The 5,061-nt window shown below is 47.5% G+C and overlaps 1 pseudogene; it reads right to left on the reverse strand.

Annotated features, from left to right (window-relative positions):
- The window catches only part of LOC102928144 (uncharacterized), a 28,252-nt pseudogene extending 23,576 nt beyond the window's left edge, over positions 1 to 4,676 (reverse strand).
- Positions 4,677 to 5,061: the final 385 nt, after the last annotated feature.

Genomic DNA, 5,061 nt, shown 5'->3' on the forward strand with positions numbered 1-5,061 from the left:
GAGTTCTGGGATTAAAGGCGTGTGCCACCAATGCCCGGCTAGGCACTACTATTTTTGTCATATCGGCAGTGAAGAAACTAGGATTTGTATTGTTGACATAACTGCGCACCTCAGGCTTGATCCTGGAGCACCTGCACAGATCAGCTCCTGGTGTGCACAGCAGACCTTTCATTCTCAGTTTCTTGTTCTGCTCATCATTTCCTGTGGATACTTTTGTTACCTTTGTTTACACAAGTTCATTATATGTTCTGAGATGTTACCCAGTTTCTATGTAAGAAACCATGCGTTCATTTTGTAAACTGATGATGTACAGGAAGAGGGGGGAACCCTCTCGTATCCCAAGTGGACAGATGTAGAAATAGGGATCCTGTAGGCACAGGCAGGATGGCAAGAGGACCTGGTAGAAGGAAGTTTAGAAAAGGTAGGGATGCCAAAGAGACCAAGGAGGCGAGGGGTTGGGTGCCCATCCCAGGATGGGTGCTTGGCCCTTGTGAGACAGGCCCCGAGTGCTGGATGACAAGTTGACTTTTGGAGTCACAGTGTATTTATAAATGGCTGGAACATGACTGGATACCTTCTGGTCTGGGGTGGTGATACTTAATATTGTCATCTCGACAGGACCTAGAATGACATAGGAGACAAGCTATGAATGAATGATGGCCAGGATTAGGTTGAAGAGAGAAGACCCATCTTAACTGTGGGCAGCACCGTCACATGGGCTGGGGTTCTGGAGTGAATGAAAAGGAGAAAGTGAGTTGAGCACCAGCATTCATCTCTGTCCTTCTGGACTGTGGATGTGACCAGCTGCCTCACCCTCCTGCCATCTTGCATTCCCTGCCATGATGGATTGTACCCTCAATTTGTGAGTCAAAACACACCCTCCCTTTCTTAAATTGCTTTAGTCACAGAAACAAGACAAGGAACTAATACAAAGGCTACACCTGCAAATACCTTCACATTTAACATTTGTCATAGCCGTGTGTGTGTGTGTGTGTGTGTGTGTGTGTGTGTGTGTGTGTGTGTGTATACATGCACACCAAGGTGGGTATGTGGAAATCAGGGGACAACTTGTGGGAGTTCTCCTACTATGTGGGTCCCAGGAACCAAACTCGGGTCATCAGGCTTGGCTGAGCCGTATCGTAAGCTGTACTCCCTTTAAAAATGCTTTTCCTTTCATAAGGTCCAAGAGCAGGCTGTCACAGACATTGCCACATCAATTCATCCCTAAAGTCCCAGGAAACAGTTATTATTAGCACATTCTACTGATGAGAAAACTGAGATGTTAAGCAAAGGCTGAAGACATGCAGAAGGCGCAGCTTAGACCCGGCCTTTAGGCTGGACTCTAGGCTGGGCATTTCTCCTCCTCCTTCCCCCTCCCTTCCTCTCCCCCTTCCTCCCTCCCCTTCTTTTTCTGTTGTTCTGGGGTCAGTTAGTTACTTTTCATGTTGGTGTGACAAAATATATGTGAAAAAGCTTAGGGGCAGGTTAACTTGTTTTGTGGCTTAAGGTGTTTCTGCCCCAGGAAACTGACGAAGGGAAGCTGCCATGTTTAACACCAGAAACGGAGAGGAGGATCAGGAAGTTTATTACGTCGATGGTTTCTGTGGAGTTGTCTCTAACTGCACAGAGGTTCCCGGCATTTATGGGCTTTTCAGCATTGTTTCACATGATTACATCATCAGTGGGCTTAAGTTTCTATCAGCCTTAGAGGATCCCAAGATTGAGATCAAAGGAGACATTCCTTTCTTGTGGCCAGGCCTGTTTCCAGAAGCAAGTAAAGGATGTGGAAGTCGGGCTATTTGTCCTTTCTGTGAAACAGGATAATTGCCGACCGCTGTTTTACCAGACAACCCAAGTAGCCATTTTCTCCAGATGGTCTCTGCACATCTGTTTCCTCCCTTTGTTCTGACTTCATTTCCTTTTTCATCAGGGCGGAGAAGGCATGGTAGCAGGAGTGAGAGGTGACTGGTCACATTGTATCCACAGTCAGGAAGCAGAGAGTGATCAACGCTGGTGCTCAGCGGGCTGCTTTCTTTTCAGCTGGCTGCTTTCTTTTTCCCTTTGTGTTCAGTCTAGGATCCCCGCTCTTACGATTGTACTATCCACATTCAGGGTCGGCCTTCCTCTCCTCAATTAATCCTGTCTGGATACACTCGTACAGACACGCCCAGACGGCCAGAGGGATTACAAACCCAGGGAAGCTGATGGTAAAGATGAACTAGAATTTGGAGGTTGGACCCAAAATCTCACATGCACTAGGCAAGGAAACCACCACTGAGCTGTATCTCCAGGCGCTCTCTCTCTCTCTCTCTCTCTCTCTCTCTCTCTCTCTCTCTCTCTCTCTCTCTCTCTCTCTCTCTCTCACACACACACACACACACACACACACACCACACACACACACACACATACCCGTATGTATATATGAAATAGGAATAGAAACCCTAACTAACACAACACAGAAATATAAATAAGTACTGTCTTAATTAGGGTTTCTGTTGCTGGGAAGAGACACACCTTGACCGTAGCAACTCTTAAAAAGGAAAACATTTAATTGAAGTGGCAGCTTACAGTCCAGAAGGTTCAGTCCATTATCATCATGGTGGGGAACATGGCAGTGTGCAGGCAGACATGGTGCTGGAGATGTAGCTCAGAGTCCTACATCTTGCAGGCAACAGGAAGTTGACTGAGACATTGGGCGGTATCCTGAGCATAGCAAACCTCAAAGCCCATCCCCACAGTGACACATGTCTTCTAACAAGGCCATACCCCCTCCAACAAGTCCACACCTCCCAATAGTGCCACTCCCTATGAGATTATGGGGGCCAATAACATTCAAACTACCATAGGTTTGTAGCTATAACATAATGCAAAAGGCATTTGGTCTAACATCAAAAGTCCCCAGTCTATCACAGTCTCAACAATGTTTAAAAGTCCAAAGTCTCTTCTGAGAATCTCTTAATTATAATCCTCTATAAACTCAAAATTAAAAAAAAAAATCACATATTATCAATGGCACAAGATATACATAACCATTTCAAAAGGTAGGAAAGGGAGCATAGTGAGGAAATACTGGACCAAACCAAGACAGAAAACCAGCTGGGCAAACTCCAAATTCTGTATCTCCATGTCTGATGTCAGAATGCTCTTCAGATCTCCAACTCCTTTCAGCTTTGTTGACTGCAACACATTTTTTTTTTCTCTTGGGCTGGTTCTATTGCCTGTTGGCAGCTTTTCTCGGCAGGCATCCCATGACTTTGGCATCTCCAAAATCTTGGAGAAAAGGCAATCCAGGCTTCATCTTCACAGCTTCATACAATGGCCTCTCTGGGCCTCCATGCAGGGACACCCCTGACACACGTCTGGCCTCAGTGGCTTTCTTTAGTTGCAGAGGGAGATTCCATAACTTCTTTCTTGTGTCCTTGACTCTAAAGCCAGAACCATGTGGCCAAAGCTGTTGCTTGCTGGGGCTGGAACATGACCCCTTGTTCAACTACATCTTCACTAGCTCGCTCTCTCTCTCTCTCTCTCTCTCTCTCTCTCTCTCTCTCTCTCTGTTTAATTTTACGTGCATTGGTGTTTTGCTTGCATGTATGTCTGCATAAGCATAAGCATGTCAGATCTTGGTGTTACAGGCAGTTGTGAGCTGCCATATGGGTCTGGGAATTGAACCTGTGTCCTCTGGAACAGCAGATAGTGCTCTTAACTGCTGAGCCATCTCTCTGGCCCCAGTTTTTTTTGTTTGTTTGTTTGTTTGTTTGTTTGGGTTTTTAAACATTTTTTAAAAATTTATTCTTTGTGTTTTTCACATCATGTCACCTGATTCCCCCTCCACATACAATAAAACAAAATAAAATTTAAGAGAAAAAAGGAAAAAAGAAGGGGGAGATTTCATCCTAGAAGCTGCAGTGTGGCACAGGTGAGTCACACAGTAAACCCCTTTATCCATACATTTTTATAGGCAGGCATTTGTCAGAAAGAGTCACTGGTCTGGCTCGAGGCCCCTGGTCTATGCTCCACTATTGATGCTGGGTCCTCACTGGTACTCTTCCTGGACATCCTGTTGCCGCCCTGTGTAACGGAGACCCTGCTGCAGCCCTGAGTCTGAAGAACAACCCCCCCTACACCCAACCCCGTGTTCCAGCAGATCACAGACGGGGTGGACATTGGGGTGTGCCGACACATAGCCCTGGTTTTGGGCCTGGGAAGTTGCAGGGTTGGTCAGCCTGCTAACTCTCCCCTGTCTTTGCCACCGGGGTGAGCTCTCCATCATTGCCTTGGCTACTTCACCCCTTGCAGTGATGAGCAAGGGGCCTGGCCAGTTCTCCTGCGTTCACACCCTCAGGGTTGGTTCTCCCACATCTACACCTACAGGGTCAGTTCTGCTATGTTGCCCAGGTGAGGTGTAGGGGCCACTCTCCTGATCCTGAGTGCTGCAGCTGATGAGGAGCAGGGCCAGCTCTCCTGCACTTATGGCCTCAAGGTCAACTTTTTCACCTGCCTCAGGTGTTGATGGGCTGGGGGGCGAGCACCTCTTCTTCACCCATGCTGCCACCTGACAGATGAGTATTGGGGACAGCTCTGCCATGCTCACAACTTCAGGGCTGGCTCATCCACGCCTCTGCCAACAGAGCAAGCCCTGTACCTGGGCGGCACTGTAGCGGTAACGCCCGCATTACCGATACCTGTTCACCATGTCTGAGCGAAGGGCTGCGGATTAAAAATAGAGACAAGAGACAGCGAGTCATTCGTCACGATTGGATGTCGAATGCCCTTTATTGAAAGAGGGAAGGAACCTTAAATACAGGCTTACAGCACAAATGGAGGAACCCCTGGAGGGCAGAAGTTCGCTACCAATGGTCTACATTCCAGACCCAATGTTCTACATTCTTGCATCTAAGTTGTTAACGCCCAAAATGCAGGATACACAAACAAGGAACTTCCCTTAAGCATTCAGAAGGGTGGATACCGGCAGGGAATCTGAATAGGGAGGACATCTGATCAAGGTCAGCAAGCAAGGCCGCAGCCACTCACAGTCGGGGGCAAGGGCCCATGGCGCCC

Source organism: Peromyscus maniculatus, chromosome 5 (assembly GCF_049852395.1).
Source record: "Peromyscus maniculatus bairdii isolate BWxNUB_F1_BW_parent chromosome 5, HU_Pman_BW_mat_3.1, whole genome shotgun sequence".
NCBI lineage: Eukaryota > Metazoa > Chordata > Mammalia > Rodentia > Cricetidae > Peromyscus > Peromyscus maniculatus.